Consider the following 17,720-nt stretch of genomic DNA (forward strand, 5'->3'; position numbering starts at 1 on the left):
TTGATGAACGTGATGATGTCCGTGAAGACGTGCGCATATTGATGAACGTGATGATGTCCGTGAAGACGTGCGCATATTGATGAGCGTGATGAGGTGGCCGCCTGCCTGCCCGCCGCCATCTTGCTTGTTTGTGTCCGGTTTCCAGGCGGTTGGGAGCGGACGGCTCCGTTACTTGGCGACAGACCGAGCGGCCCGAGAGACTGAGTGAGGCCGGGGACAGGGGCCGCTGGCCAGCCCAGACCAGTGAGTACGGGATGGGTAGTCTCACTGAGACACCAGGGTACAGGTAGCTCCTGGTGCAGGAGCCGGGCTGGGCCGGAGTGACAGCAGCCGGGACCGGGAAGAGCCCGGACAGGGATTACCGGAGCAGGTCGACACCGGATCACCTCCACCCCCCCCACCCGTCAGCACTAGATCACCTTCTCCGGTAACAGATCACCAACCCCCTCACACCCGGCACCAGATCACCACCTCAGTCCCCCCCCCACCAAATAGAGCCCCGGATCACCCGAGCCCCGGCACCAGGTCACCACTCCGGTCACCAAATCGCCTCCCATCAGCACCAGCTCTCCTCACCGCTAACATCAAATCACCGCCTCCTGCACCAATTCGCCTCACTTTCGAAACTAGATCACCTCAGGCCCTACAAGATAAAGGAGCAGAATTCCGCTATTCAGCCCACAGTTTCTGCTGTTCCAGCCAATCTGGCTGATGGGACCTTGATCCGTTTACTAATCCTCCACAAACCTCTGCAGTGATGAGTTCCGCAGATTCACCTGGAGAAATTCTTCATTGCAATTCTAAAGGGTCCGTCCCTTCACTCTGAGGTTGTATCCCCATGACTTAGTCTTTCCTGTTAGAAGAGGCATCTTCTCCCCGTCCAGGCTTCTCAGTATCTTTTCAGTTTAAATTAGATCCCCTCCTCAACCTTGTAAGCTCCATTGAGTACAGATCCAGAGTCCTCAAAAGTTTTTATATGACAAGCCCTTCATTCCAGGGATCGTTCCTGTGAACCTCCTCTGGACCCCTTCCAAGTCCAGCAAGTGCGTTCTTAGATACGGGGCCTAAAACTAGTCACAATATTCCAAATGCAGTCTGACCATAACCTTACACCGCTTCAGCAGTACATTTCTGCTCTTGTATTCTGGCTGCCTCAAAATTGATGCTAACATTGCATTTGACATTCTAACTGCCAGCTGAACCTGCATGTTAACCTTAAAAGAATCCTGAATAGGACTCTCAAATCCCTTTGTGTTTCAGATTTCCAAAGCCTTTTGCCATTTAGAAAATAGTCCTATGCCTCTATTATTCCTACCAAAGTGCATAATGTCACACATTCCCACATTGTATTCCATCTGCCACTTTTTTGCCCATTCTCCTAGCCTGTCCCAAGACCTTCTGCAGCTTCCTCAACATTACCTGTTCCTCCACCTATCTTTGTGTCATCTGCAAACTTAGCAACAATGCCCTTGGTTCCCTCAGCCTGATCATTAATGCATAACGTGAATAGTTATGGTGTCACTTGTCTACTAGTCACTGGCTGCAATCATGAAAAAGACCCTTCTATCCCCACTGTATGCCAGTCAGCCAATCCTCTATCCATGCCCGTCACTTGCCTCTAACACCATGGATTCTTATGTCATTTAGCAGCCTCCAGTTTGGCACCTTGTCAAAAGCCTTCTGGAAATCAAAATTGATCACAACCATGGCTCGCCTTTGATTAATTTGCTGATTAACTCCTCAAAAAAATTCTAACAGATTTGACCTTTCCTTCGCAAAACTATGCTGACACCACCCTATTTTACCATGTACTTCCAAGTATTCTGCAATCTCGTCGTTAATAATGGACTTTAAAATCTTCTCAATGACCAAGATCAGGATAAACGGCCTATAGTTTCCTCTCTTCTGTCTCCCTCCCTTCTTAAACAGGGATGTGATATCCCCTGATGCCAGATCACCTCCCCAAAAAATTTCCCTAACACAGGATTGTCTCCCCAACAGCAGATTTCTGTGTGATATCTCCTGCACTGGATAACATCACTCCAATACCAGATAACCTTCAGAAAAATACCCTCCATGCCATATAAATGCCCCAAGAAATATCCGCAACACCCAATCATCTAAGAAACATGCTTAGCACCAGATTACTTTCCTGAAAAATCCATCCAAGCCACTTACACCCGCAGATCTCCCTTAACCTGTCTCAATCTCCCTCCCCTGAGCCCTGTCAAACCTCTGACCCCTACTAAACCCCCAGATCTTCCACGCCTCCTCAGATCTCTCCTCCTCCCTCCCCCCCCGACCCTGATCTCCCTCTTTCCCACCCTCCTAAATCCCCTGCAGCATTCACCAACTGTCCACCCAAGATTACACTAACACAGCCCCAGTACATCTCCTATACCCCCATCATGCTCCATATCTCCCAAACTGAAGACTTGACCTCCATAGCTAGCCATTAGAACTGCTTTTGATAGAATGTGGCATAACTGGGATCAGTAGGAAATGGGGAAATTTTCTTACGTCAGCAGTCATTCCTAGGGGAAAGGAAGATGGTAGTGGTTGACGGAGGTCAATCATCGCAGGACCGGGGAATCACTGCAGTTGTTCGATCGGGTAGTATTCTCAGCCCAACCATCTTCAGCTGTTTTCTCATCAGAAGTGGGGATGTTTGTGGTAAGGACAAAGAATTTAATGCAACTTGCGACTCACCTGAAGTAGCCTCAACTCAGTGGTCAAATTTTCACCCCACCATGATGCCAGCAGGTGTTATGAGTGGAATTGAAGTTCAGGGTGGACTATCCTAAAGGAGAGTGAATCTAACCATTGTCTGTTGATATTCAATAGCATTACCTTTGCCCACTCACTATTAACTTTCTAGAGCAAAGCAGTGCACGTGATTAATAACTTATCTACTATTTTTAATAAGCACTCTTTCAAACATTACCATCTGCAAAATGCATTTCGGAAACTCACCAAGGCTCCTTTGATGGCATCTTCAAACTTGAGACCTGTACCATCTAGCAGGATAAGGGCAGCAGATACATGGGAACACAACCACTGTTCCTTCATTTGGTCAAAATCCTGAAACTCCCTTCATAGCAGCATATTGGATCTCCTTACACCACATGGACTGCAGCAGTTGAAGAAAGAGTTTTGCCACATCTTCTCCAGGACAATGAGTGATGGCACATCATTAGTTGCTGGGCCCTGAGCCTCATCCCCATTGACACCACCTGCTAGCATCATTGTGTCATAGAGATCTGCAGCACAGAAAAAGGCTCTTTGACTGTGCCAGTTAAAAACAAGCACCTATCTATTCTAATCCCACCTCCTTGATGCCATTCTTTCCACGATTCAGTAGCCCATTTCTCAAACCTCCCTACTCTCTCGCTCACTCAACGCCCACCCCATGTGTCATGCCCTCCCATAGCCATTTTGTACTGCTGACCTTGACTGAATAATTGCAGCAACCTACCATTTTTGAAAAAAAGTTTGCATTAGCTCAGATTGTATATGAGCTGGAACAGATAATTCCATAGTATCATGACAGCCTTGTCACATAAACTCCAGCAAAATAATAATGATGCTGTTAATTAGCAGTTTTGCAAGTCTGTCCACGTTGCTTTAGGTTAAATTAGACCTGTTTGTTCAGTACCCAACTCGATTGCATGTGGTGTCGCAGTTCTCTGTGGGCTAAAATTTAGCATCACTCTGACAATAAAGCTAATTCAATTCAGATGAATAAAGTCTGAACTAGGATTTCTGTACCTGATTAGAGATATCAGATGTTTAGAACTTATAGTCATTTTTCCTAGTGTTAGTCATGCTAACCATTTGGAAGGGACCATCAGGGTCAAGCTGGGTGTCTGGATGCCACCCGCTTCACTACCTCAGGAGATGCCAGACATTTCAATCTCACCGATGACTTTATGAATATTATCACTGTTGGGAAATACAATTTGTACATAGCGTGGACCAAGAAGCAAAAATTAGATAACGCTCAAGTAATTTAGTGGTATTGATTGATAAATATCAGGAGAATCTCACTTCCTGTTTACTGATTTGCGATTTGGCACATTATGCTTCTATCCGAGAGGGCAGATGCAGGCTCCTTCAAGAAGCACTGTCTCAGTGCTGCGCTGAAGTTTGAGCCTAGATTCTGTGCTGAAATCTGAATGGGACTGAAAGCTATAAACTGCAGATTGATTCTAAGATGGCATTGCCACTGCTGAGCCATGGATCAAAATCAGAAGCAAGGACCTTGACTGATTAGTTTTACTGCAAATGAAAAGCAATGGATTATTCCCAATGGTGCCGATATAACTAATAAATGCATGAAACAGGAGAGCACTGGACTATTCCAGACGCTGAGTAGCTAAGGATATATCATATCTTTCGGTTCATAGTTGTGATGGTTACTGAGAAGTTCCGGTTCGATTTGTTTTAAGGCAATTAGATTTGGGCAAATTTGTAAAGAGGAGGAAGAAAGTGCAATGGATTTAAAGACAACTTGTATAAATTACATATGGAGCAGTGAACTCAGTTTATTAGTTTTCTAGTCCCTCCACAGCTGGTTTTGTCTCTCCAGTACTTGTCATATGAGGTATCTATTTTGAAAATTTGTGAAATAAACTGCTGTTTGGAGACCCTGCCTTGGATTTTTATCTCCTGAAATAAGAACAAAATCAATGAGAACATGCATTGATACATCTCTTGGAGCGTATAGTTTATTCAGCAGATGTAGCAGAATCTTTAATCACACCTGCTTTGGACTTGTTTTTGTGTTTACAACTCCCCCAGTGTTTTGTTCAATTAGCTGGTCTTCATGTATGACTTTCAACAGTGAGTATCAAGTGGCCTTTTTAACTGTAGAAGGACCTCATGGCCAAAACCAATCCTGTCTGCACCCAGTTTTCCATCCAGCCTTGCTTTGTAGCGAAGATAACTAGATAACAACAGGGACCCTGTCTAATGTTTTACAGCTAAGCCAAGTTGTGCTTCACGCTGCATTGCATAGCTGAGATCAAGTTCAGTTTCTAAGGCTGAAGAAGTGACTGGCCAACTGTTTGCTCCTAGCAAAAAAATTAATAGTGGAAGTTTGAGAAATTGTACGTCACCTGGTGTGAAGGCAAAATGGTTTGAATCCTACCTCACTCAGGAAATGCCATGCTATTCATCAGTGCCATAATTTCTCACAAAGCATTGCCATTTGTATTGATTTTGTGTCAAAGCCACATCATATTAATGTAAAAGTTGCAATGTAACTAAAGAGGTAGCAGACATGAGTTTTTATTCATCCATGGGATGTGGGCATCGTTGGTTGGACTAGCATTTATTGCCTGTCCCTAGTCGCACTTGAAAAGGTGGTGATGAGCTGCCTTCTTGAAATACTGCAGTCCATGTGCTGTAGGTTGAGCCACAATGCTGTCAGGGAGGGACTTCCAGATGAAATGTACTGCAGTTCAGCACCTGCCAAGGAATCAGTGCTTTGAGTGCAATATATTGGATTTCCATACGTACTTTTCATCTACCATTTGCTGATTTCTTTCAAAAAAAAACCTCGCTCTTATTTACTGTCCTTTAAGATCAGCTCTTGATTTCCCTGAAGTTAACTGTTTGCTTATCTCTGTCCCACTCTGACTTCACATTCATTTGAATTTTTCTGGAGTTTACAATAGCAATTTCTGTAGTCAAGTTGGTTTAAGTGTGTTATAGGAGGCATACAATTGTGCTAAGGAATGTTGCCTGGGTTGGATAGTTTTAGTTATGAAGAGAGATTGGACAGACTGGGATTGTTTTCCTTGGAGCAAAGGAGACTGAGGGAGTATATGATTAAGCTGTATAAGTTTATAAGGGGCATAGATAGGGTAGACAGGAAGAAACCTTTCACCTTGACAGAGGGATCAATGAGCAGGGCATAAATGTAGAGTCAGAAATAGGAGGTTTAAAGAGGATGTGCGGAAAAATATTTTCATCTTTAGTAGCATGGAAATCTGGAATTCACTGCCTGTAAGGGTGGAAGAGGCAGAAACCCTCATAACGTTGAAGAAGTATTTAGATGTGCACTTGGGATGCCAAGGGATACAAGACTGTGGATCACGTGCCGGAAAATAGGATTAGAATACTTAGGTGGTTGTTTTTGAGCAGCATAGATTCGATAGGCCAAGTGGCCTTTCTGTCTGTTGTAAATCTCTATAACTTCTCGTTTCTTTTGTGTGACTTACTGATTCTTCCAGGCACGTTGTGTTTTTTTATCCCCTGCCTGCTTTTCATTTTATCTTTTGTTTTTAGTTCCCTGGTAGGTGCTGAAGATGTCTTTGCAGTAACGCTTGCTGGGAAGTTGCATATACTACTGTTTGCCAGAAATAAACCATTTGTTTAAAAAAAAAATCACTGGTTTTAAAAGCTGTAGGATTTTAGGTGGCTGACGTGATGAGGATTTCAGATTTAGATTGGACAATTTGCCAAAGGAGAAGGCTTTTATTCTGCATCTGCAGATGACAGATCATATTCCTAAATAGTGCCTTATTGTGGTTGGTTGGCTTGCCGAGCTGGTTCGTTGTTCTGCAGACGTTTCATTACTCTGCTGGGTAACATCATCAGTGCAGCCTCCGATGAAGCGCCGTTGTGTTTTTCCCGCCTGGTTTTTAAACTCTGGCTGGTAAAGAAACAACCACAACACCCACAACCCGATCTACATATTTACTCCAAAACCTTAGGTAGTGTCTTATTTGCAGAGATGGTGGAGTAGTATTGGTAATCCAGGGGCCCAAGATAATTCCCTGAAGGTTCAATTCTCTCAGTGGTAAGTGTGGATTTTAAAACTAATTAATACATCTCGAATCTAAAGCTTGATCCCGTAATGCTGACATTGATAATTATTGACAGTTCAGTATAACGATTCATCGGGTTCTCTAATGGACTTTATTATGGAAGAAAATCTACTATCCTTACTGGTCTGGCTTACATGTGACTCCAGACCCACAGCAATGTGGTTGACTCTTAGCTGCTGTCTGAACTGACGGATTAAGCCAAACAGTTCAAGTGCAATTTAGGATGAGCACAAAATGCTGACCTTGCCAGTGACACCTATACTAAATTTCCTACTAAGCCAACATAGTGAAAAGAAGTTAGCCCAGGAGCGCGCACAAAGTAGAGCTGAGCTGGCCCCGTTGCAACGTTCACTGCCTCGGTGTAGGTTGACACATCCCAATTGAACCTTGGTTAGTGCTTAAACTGATATAATCGACTAAACAGCCACAACATTTCTGCCATTTGTTTTATGTAAATATTGTTTTTCCATTCACACGATGCTCTGATGAATGTGATCGCGTTATCGACTGTTGTCCTCAATAGTTCCATAAGGGAGTTGTAATGGAATATTCCTGAAGTGCAGAGGAGCTTTTCACAGTTTGTTTGCAATTGGATCTATGTGTCAACACTGTCATCAATCAGTGGCTGCACAAAATATAGTTTATGCAGTGTCACATTGTTGAGCAGTCATGTGTTCGTGATATATCCCTTCCACAGCTGCATTTGTCTCACTTGCTCCTTCATCTCCTCCTGTATGGTTTTAAGTTAGAATTCAAGGTTTGTTTTTGCCTCCTCCCTCAGAGTTTCTCTCCATCCTATAGGCTCAGACTCCTTACAAATAAGGTCCATTGATCACTGATGCTTTGTCAAACTGGCCTTTTTTGAATTCCTGACCAAGATAAATGAACATGAAGGTGAAAGGTGAAAATGCTGTAAGTAGTGAGCAAAGAAATGAGCGTTGAGTATAAATGAGCATAGATCAGTTGGGCAGAATGCCTTGCTCCTGAGATGTAGATTCCTGTGTAAAAGCTATTTTGTTCTGGGGGGATCTGTCACATCCAAGTGCAGTTCAGTCTTTGCCCAGTTTCTACTTCCACCAGTGGTGACTGGATGGAAAGACGATTAGCTTACTTTCTGTTTTACTCCTTTCCTCTTCCCAGTTGTGTACTACTGCCAGAGTTCCTGGGGCCCAATTCCACACTCCACCATTATCTTGCCAACCAAAGGCAGAGAGGTAGTAATAGAAGTTACACTTTTTTTAAAAAAAAATGCCCCTTGAAATATTTGTGATTCCATTAAGCAGTCTTTGTTTTTAAAGCAGTATGGGTTGCTAGAAGCCCCATGTTACATAAAGTTTTGGAAAAGATCTGTAGCTCAGGTTGTGGATGAGGTTGTTGACTTGTTTGCTGAGCTGGTTTGTCTTTGTTCAGATGTTTCATCACCATGCTAGGTGACATCCTTGTTTGCCCCATGTCACAGCTGCTGGCTGAATGAAAAATGTGCTAACAAAGCCTAACAAAACATACCAATTCAAAAAAACAGAAATTGCTGGCAAAGCTCTGCAGGTCTGACAGCATCTGTAGAGAGAAATCAGAGTTAACATTGCGGGTCGAGTGACTCTTCCTTAGAACTTCCTCTTTTGGCTTTTAAAACATAACAATTGCTGGAAATCTGAAAGAAAACTAGGAGGCATACAACAGGTCAGGCAGTATCCGCATCATAGGACCTGCACTCAACTCTCTGACCTTTCCCTAAGTGCTACCTACCCTATTGCAGATTGCTAGTTTCTGTTGTTTGACCAGTTCATTGTCAGTTGCTGGATGGGTGAGAGGTTAGCTTCATCCTCTAGCACAACTGTAAAAGGTTTTCATTCACTTGATTAAAGACTATTTTCTGTGATTGGGGCTTTCATCTTACAAATGAGCATTATGAATATTATGTTTAACAGTGTTTACTGAGGGCAATATTCAAAGCTATTCAAATATTTATTGTTACTGTATACTGTGGTCACACTGACCTGCTTGGTGTCAGTTTTTTGTCAGTCAGTTTTATAATTGTTCTTCCTCATGTACTTGATGCTAGTTTTCAAAATGTCTAAATTCTTTCTCATAAAATGCAGCAACTTTCTGCTGTGTGATTGCTTGTGATCATCCTTGCTTTGCATCATTTTTTATTTGTTCATGCGAAATAGATAATGGAGGCTGGGCCGAGGTTTATTGCCCATCCATAATTACTTGTGGGGAAAGTGATAGTGAGCTGCCTTCTGGAACCACTGCTAACTCTTTTAATGAGATACCTCCACGTGCTGTTAGGGAGTACTTCCAGGATTTTGTTCCAGCAACACTGAAGAAACAGCCGTGTATTTTCAAGTTAGGATGGTGTTGTGACTTGGGTGGGACTTGTAAGTGATGTTCCCATACATCTGCTTCTTGTACTTCCACTTGACCGAGATTGTAAGCTTGGAAGTACCGTCAAAGGAGTCCTGGGTTAGTTCCTGTAGTGAATCTGGTCGATGTGCTTTGGCGTGGTGATGGAGGGAGTGAATGTTGAAGAGGGTGGATGGGGTACCAATCAAGTGTTCTGCTTTTGTTGTACTTGTTAAATAGGTGCCATGTATTCCATCACTTTCCTGATTTGTACTTTAATTGATTAATAGGAAGTTAAGAGTACAATTACTCACCTTGGAACTTGCAGCTTCTGAGCTGCTGTTATAGCTACAATATTTATATGGCTGAACCAATTCAGTTTCTCGCCAATGGTACCTCCTAGGATACTGATAGTAGGGATTTGAGTGATGATAATGCCATTGAATGTCATGGGGAGATGGATTGATTCTCTCTTGCCGTTGCCCAGCACTTGTGGCGCTAATGTTACTTTACAGTTGTCAGCCCAAAACTGAATGTTGTCCAGGTTTTGTTGCATTTGGACATGGACTGCTTCAGTATCTGAGGAATGGCAAGTGGTTCTGAACATTGTGCAATCATCAGCCAACGTCCCATTTGTGACATTAGGATGGCTACTTTAATTTGTCCTGCGTTATGAAAGTGACTATATTTCAAAAAGTAAATGTTTGGAACATGATAAGATAGTGAAAGGCGCGATATGAATGCAAGTTAAATGTTCTTTTTAAACGTGTATTTGATCTTGAGCTCAGGCTTTCAGCTATCATAATGCTTATCGAGAGTGCAGTGTGGCCTCATGGATGCTTTGATGGCCAAGTGGGCTCGTGCATGTGGGCACACGGACTGTGACAGCTGCAAAAGCATCTCTGGTGAGGAAGAAGCAAGCAGCTCTGACCTCTGGTTTGGCCTCCCAGCTAGGAAAGTATGAAGGAATAGTAGTGAGGAGAAAACACTAGAGAAGGCTTCTTTTGGAGCACTTTGATCTCAGCACCACATACGCCAATAAAACACTAAAGGTAACGTTTTCTGCGAGAAGAGGAACCTTTTGTGTTGTAATGTACATTCTGACAATTTTAGCTCCCAGTGAGAAATGGCAGAGTGATTATCTTGGGCCTCCCCAAGTCTTGGATGCCACATAATCTATGGTCGAAACTATTTCCTCAAAATGTCTGGCGGCACCATCTTTGAGACTGGCTGCTACTTTTGGTCACTTTGGAATAACATTGAGTTCTTCGTGTGTGCACGCAGTTTGCATCGTCTTGAGGTGGAGTTTGCAGCGTTCGCAGCCATTGGTATGGTTATGCTGGTGCTGTGGTGTGAGATAGGATTAGTATTCTGCAAATTTGTGATCAATTGAGTCATAGGGCTACCTTCCTCTGACCAAGTTCCATGTTTAATATTCAACTTCTGACCTGTGAAGATCATTGAGCAACAACTGGAGTTTCAGTAGAATCAGTGAGGGAAGGGAGAAAGTCAGCAGAAGCAGAAAAGATTTAAAATGTGAAGAGCTTTTTTAGCAAAGTGCTTAATCTGCAAGCAGTTGGTTTATCACAATAATAAAGCCTCTTAGCTGGGTCACCTTTGAGATCTTTCAAGACATACTGCTGATTCAGTAGGCTGCATTTCTCTAATCTGATTTACGTGTTTGTTTTCACCATTTGATTAGTGAGAGCGACTGCTTTGCGATGTGCTAATGACTGATGTGTGTCATTGTTGTGGGAAAGGAGTTCATGCTGGCACCATGTGCACACTTGTTCACAGATGCTTGAGAGAAGTGTGTGAGAATTAGTCTGCAGTTGACTGAGGGCTCAGATCTGACAACAGCTTTCCTGTCTGGGTGAGCATGACCAAGTGTGGCCATAGTGAAGGGAAACTATTTGTAAAAACATATTAAACAAACAAAATTTCTAGCAACTCTCAAAGTACATATTGCGTTTAATTGGTTTGCGTTTGGTTGGGCTTAAACAGTTTCAGTAGAGATTGTTGACAGCTGATTGAATTCTAATTCAATGTCATGTGTACTCAAGTACAGGGATCCAGGAGTACAATGAAAAGTGTGCAATATCGCCATTCACGGTGCCATCTTAGGTACAAAGGTACCTAGTTGTAAAATCTTAGGTACAAAGCATAAAAATAAGAAAATATTGCTAAAAGTTCAACATTAAAGTCTTTCTTAGTGTAAAGTCGAAAAATAAAGAAATAAAGTTAAAAGTTCAACATTGCACTCCTCCTTAAGTGCTTAGCCATGCCAGGTTTGCACTCTGCACAAGAGCTGGATCTCCTCTGCTTTGGGTTCGATCTCCCCGTGCTTGACCCGCAAATGCTGGGTGGCCTTGGGCTGTCTGATCTCACAGCCACTTGAGATGTCGAGAGACATCGGGCTGTCTGTTGTCACCACCGCTGCAGTTGTTGGTGGGGGACCTCCATCACAGCCACGGTGAGCTCTTCTGTGTTGGGCTCGCGCTCCCCCAAGCTGGTTCGCTGTCCACCATATTAGGTTCGCTGTCCAACTTTTGTCCGTGCTGGCTCAATCCCTCCATGGAAGATAAGTCAATTAAAGTAAGAAAAAAAGTAAATCGGATAGAGAAGATGCGCTCCAGACAGGAGCCTGCACGCTTCGCTACTATTCCGTCACCATCTTGGGGATCAAGACATAGTGCTGTTCTGCTTGTGTGTGTATGTATTTTCTGTACACTCAATAGATCTTCTCACATTTAAGCAGACAATGCCCTAATAAATATAGTTGCTGCCAATACGGAATTTGGTTTGGAGATAAGCAAGAAGTATACATTTTTTGGTGCCTTGCTATATGTTTTTCTTGGCTCACAAAGTTTGAAGTCAGCTCAGTTTTCTGCCTTTCCTGGGTTGCATGGTTTATTGCAGGTTATTATGCAGAGCTACTTGTAATTTAGTTTCTGTGTTTAAAATGTTCAAAGATCTGCGGCAAAATTGCATTATTTTCTGTGCTATCAGCTGTTTTGTACACAGCTGCAAATCAAGGTAGTTTTAATTCCAGTAATGCAGGTGCAGCCAACAGTCAATGGTATTGAAAGAGATGACAGAAAGAAGAAATAACTTTGTGCACAGATATAACATGCCCTAAAGTGCTTAACAATTGATGAAATGCCTCTTTAAAATGTGGTTATTACTGGAATATCGGGATACAATGTTGACTGCTCTTGAAATAATGCCATGAGATGTTTTGTATTCACCTGAATGGGCAGAGGAATGTAGATGGCACCTCCCACACCACTGCCTCAGCACTGCATTGATATGTCAACCCAGAATATATATTTGAACACACCTGACTTGGAGAGAGTAAAGCCAATTTAGCAATGGCTGATATCTGTTAGCTGGTAAATGTCTTGTGCTAATGGAGACTGCTGTATTTTGGCAGGACTGACACCCTCACCATTTGTGTGAAAACATTTAGGCAATTTAAGTGCGTAAATTTAGTTATCCAGTTTGATGGATGATCTCCTTTGAGAAAACGTGTGAATCTGGGAACAACTTCCTGTCTCAGGTATAATGTAACTATGTGGTTCAATGAATTATATATCTCCACATTTGGCTTTAAAAGTAATCTTTATTTCTAGAACCCTTCTTCATATCTAAGTCTTCCATACCTTTTAAAACTCCAGGAAAGATATCATTGATCAGTTGTGGTTTGATATCATCTCTTCCGATAAATCTTGTTGCCAATCTAATGAATTCAGAATTTTTAAAATGTGAGATACCATGTCTGAAAACATGGAAATTAAGATTTCATGCGTTCCTCAAACAATTTCAAGATATTTGTCACTCTTGTGTTCCTTAGTATTATAACATGAAAACAAAGACATACCATTCTGTATTCCAGAGAAACTGAGATCTTAACACCGTTCCTTTTAAAACTCACCATTTGGAGAATGATCATGAGTTCCTATTTCTTATCTAATTTCCCATCTTGTTACAAGTTGCCTTCAGTTTTGTGGCACTTGATTTTAGTTGACTTTCTCTGGAAGTGAATCTTATCAGCTACTTTCTGAATATCAATGTATGCAATATCCATTATCAGGATCCCCCCCACCCTGGTGATTCTACCAAAATACTATATTAGGTTTAACTAGACATTGCCTGCTTTTCACAGAACCATGCCAATTCCTGAATTAGCTTTCCAAGTATTTGCTTATTCAGTCACTGGAGTTTGGAAATCTGAGATGATACCTGTTTGAATAGGCAGCGGTTTTACAATCATTCAACGATCTGGCATTAACTTGAAATTCAGCACACTGTAGAATATTTTCATATCATGTGGTGGAAATCCACTGGTCTTGAGATTTGCTTAGCTTCACTTATCTTATTTTATCTGATATGATACTTTTTTTTCTGTTGCGTTATTGATTCCTCTAAGATCTTTCACTAATCTTCTACCAACCAAAAGCAAAGTATTCGTTCAACTCTCAAACTCATTGTGCATTAATCTGTTGGGGAATGGGCTCACATGATCTATGTTAAAAACCTAAAGGTATCTGTAAACCTTTTTTCGCTAACCCTGCATTTTTTTTGGTCCACATTTGTTGCTATTTGTAATCTCCCTGTCTTTCTCTCTTCTCACTATTCTTCATTCCTCCATAAGATTTATTTTATTTAATATTGGAACAAAAAATTCTCCTTATATTACTTTAGAAGTTTGGGTTTTTGTTTTGAAGGGATAACAACTTGAATTGTAATCTAATTACCTTTTTGTGTAGTTTCGTTATTAATGTGTTAAATTTATCAACTAACACTTGTCGCAATTCCAGTTAGTTCTTTCTTCATTAGTTAGCTTTGGACTCTGAACTCCTCACCATCTCCCCTTGAAGTTGGATTGTCAGGTTTGTTAACATCATCATTTACTCAACAATATTCACTTAATGTGCATGGGTACGATGGACCAACTGACCACCTTCTATCTCTTATGGACTCATACAACGCAGAAAAGGCCTTTTGGCCCATTGAGTCTACACTGAGTTAAACATAACTATCACTAAAACTGTGCTAATCCCAATTTCCTGCACTTGTCCCAAATAACGTTATGATATTTGTAGTACTCATCCAAATGCCTCCTGCCCCTTAACCTACAACTATGCCCTTTTCATAATTTTCCCCTCAACCAAGAGGAACAGCTGCTCTGTATTCATGCTGACCATACTCCTCATAACCTTATACATCTCAATCATGGCACCACCCCCCCAAGTCTTCTCAGCTGTAGAGAAAACAATCCAAGCCTATCTAGTCTCTCCTTATAATTCAACTTCTTCATCGTGGTGAACCTCCTCTGTACCCCCACTGCTGCTATCACATCCTTCCTGTAGTGAGGTGACCAGAACTGCACACAGTACTCCAGCTGTGGCCTGACCAATGCTCTGTACAACTCCAACATTACCTCCTTGCTCTTGCATTCTGTGCCACAACTGATGAAAGCAAGTGTCCCATATGCCGCCTTAAATATCCTATTTAGGTGCTGTGCTGATTTAAGGGATCTGTGAATAATTACCCCAAGATCCCTCTTTTCCTCTAACATCTCTTAATCTGAGATTTTGCAACAGCATTGATGTTTCTGCTTAATGTTAAAATTGAATTTTGCTGAAAAAAGAGACATGCTGCTGAGGTATTTCATTTTGCATTCATCATGACAATTGCAAGAATGACAAATTCCAAATGATCACAACAACCTACATTAGAGGAGAAGAGGATGCTAATTGGTTTGCATGTTGACCAAGGCATTGCAATGGAGAAAGCATTGGGAAACTGTTAGCTCCCCAAACTTCTGCGTGATTCAGAGGAGACAGAAAATACAAGAACAACTTCTGTTAAGCAGGTTCCTGCAAATGAATAGGTGTAGTATCTGGGAAGTCTAATGAGCCACATTACGGACTTGGCTGATTACCCTAAATTAGTCACATATATTCAGTCACAGGGGCATGTCCTTTGTAAACAAAAACAACATGTCCAGGCCTTTTTCAATTCAACAAAAGCATGGGGTACAACTGTTTCCAGGTGTGTTGTCTATGGCAATGCCTCAACCAATTAGAGTCTACTCATCAAACAGTGAGTACCCTTTTTTCCTCCTGTTGTGTAAATCGGTTTTCCCTTTGAAAAATGGTTATGAGTGTAGAACTAACACGCTCAAGATTGTTTTGTAAGTGCTAACCAATCACGTAATCTTATTTAATAGTAGACATTGGATCTTGGGTTTTGCGAGTGTAGGCTTGTTGACTATAATCTGTACTTTGCTGATTAATGCAGTGAAAGGATCATGCATTTAATTTAATCACTGAGACAGATGGACTGCATACCTGGCATTGCACCAGCATTAAAAAGCATAGAGAATATGCCTTGATTGTATAATAGACACAACATCTTTCTGCACTGACAGCAACATCCTGTTAATGAGAATTAATACTTCTGTAGCTACTGCATAGTAGCAGCTGGAAATGGCTTGCTTAACTCGTTAATCACATTTTTGAGGTATTTTGCATTTTCAGGGTAACTTGCAGGTGTGGTTGTGTGTGCTGAAGAATCTTGAGTGTCCTGATAGCTACATCAGTGGCCAATTTAAGTTAATCAGTTGAGCTTGTAACATGGTTCCTTTAGACTTGCGTGAAGGTAACATATCTTGGGACCTTTTTGTGTGTTTGTCCAATGAGTTTCAGCAGTGTTGAAGTTCTCTACTGCCAAGCAACTATTTTAAATTGAGTATTGCTGCTTCCTTGCTGGGTTTAAGACTAGTTGCTCTCGGAAATTATCTCAATCGCATTCAATAAGTATGTTCTCTGTCTTACTTGAGCTGCTGTGTTTCTCAAGTCAGATTAAAATCTTCGGATCTCCCAAACTCTAAGCTTTTGTTTTTTAGCTCATCCTGATCTCCATCTGATGAGCTACTCTGGTAATACCTTGCAATCCATTGCTCTATCACTGCCAATGCTTTGCCCCTAATGTGGCAGGGCTCAGTGATCTCTCTAGTGACAATGCAAGAGTGGAAAGGCACATAATTGATTAAATGTCTGATGAATCATCATTGACACGGTAAATTTCTGCAATGTATCTCACAGATATGGCGGAGGCGGTGGCCTAGTGGTATTATCGTTGGGACTGTTAATCCAGAGACCCGGATAATGTTCTGGGGACCCAGATTCGAGTCCCGCCATGGCAGATGGTGGAATTTGAATTCAATAAGTATCTAGAATTAACAATATAACGATGCCCACGAATCCATTGCTGATTGTTGTAAAAACCCATCTGGCTCACTAATGTCCTTTAGGGAAGGAAACTGCCATCCTTACCTGGTCTGGCCTATATGTGACTCCAGACCCACAGCAATGTGGTTGACTCTGAACTGCCCTCTGGGCAATTAGGGATGGGCAATAAATGCTGCCTGGTCAACAACGCCCTCATCCTGTGAATGAATTAAAAAAAATACTGCTCCTACTAAGCATCAGTGGTAGAGGGAATGGATGTTTTGTAGATGTGGTGCCAATCAAGCGGCTGCTTTGCCCTGGTAGGTGTTAAGCTTCATGAGTGCTGATGGAACTCCACTTATTCAGGCAAGTGGGGATGTTCCATCACACGCCTGACTTGTGCCTTGTAGATGGTGGACAAGCTTTGGGGCATTAGGAGCATTCCAAGCCTCTGACCTGCTCTTGTAGCCACTGTATTTATATGATGAGTCTAATGGAGTTTCTGGTCAATGGTAACCCCCATGATGTTGATAATCATGGATTCAGTGATGGTAACACCATTGAAAGTCAAGTGATGGTGGTTAGATTGTTTCTTACTGGAGATGGTCATTGCCCAGCGTTTGTATGGCACGAATGTTATTTGCCAAATTTGAGCCCAAACCTGGATTTTGAACATGAACTGCTTTGGTATCTGAGGAGTTGCGAATGGTGTTGAACATTGTGCAATCATCAGTGAACATTCCCACTTTTGATCTTATGATAGAAGAAAGGCCTTTGATGAAGCAGCTGAAGATGGTTGAGCCTAGGACACTACCCTGAAGGACTCCTGCAGTGATGTCCTGGAGCTGAGATGACTGACCTCCAACAACCACAACCATCTTCCCATGTGCCAGGTATGACTCTAACCATCGGAGAGTTTTCTCTGGATTCCCATTGATTCCAGTTTTTCTAAGTCTTCTTGAGACCACATTCAGTCAAATCCAGCCTTCATGTCAAGGCTGTCTCTCTCACCTCACCTCTGGAATTCAGCTCTTTTGACCATTTTTGAATGAAGGCCGCAATGTGGTCAGGAGCTGAGTGGCACTGTATGTACCCAGTCTTGGTTTGCACCATGGTCTGCGGGCTTCTTGAACATCGGATTGCCAGCCAGTCAATGTGAATATTCAACAAATATGATCAAGTTTACAACATTGATACCTGTCATGCAACTGTCAAGTTGGGAGAATCCAATACCTCTAACTTGATATTTGACACACTGCTGGTTATTCATAATTCATAATATTACAGAGGAGACATTCTGAGA

General features: G+C 42.0%; 1 protein-coding gene across 1 annotated transcript in view; it reads left to right on the forward strand.

Moving 5' to 3' along the window:
- Window positions 1-60: 60 nt before the first annotated feature.
- Window positions 61-17,720, forward strand: part of ip6k1 (inositol hexakisphosphate kinase 1) — a 71,292-nt gene continuing 53,632 nt past the window's right edge. Inside the window, exon 1 of the mRNA XM_048606357.1 lies at window positions 61-243. The gene's annotated coding sequence lies outside the window, so the exon portion shown is untranslated. The remainder of the gene's footprint in view (window positions 244-17,720) is intronic.

This window comes from Rhincodon typus, chromosome 16 (genome assembly GCF_021869965.1).
Source record: "Rhincodon typus isolate 14 chromosome 16, sRhiTyp1.1, whole genome shotgun sequence".
Classification (NCBI taxonomy): Eukaryota; Metazoa; Chordata; class Chondrichthyes; order Orectolobiformes; family Rhincodontidae; genus Rhincodon; species Rhincodon typus.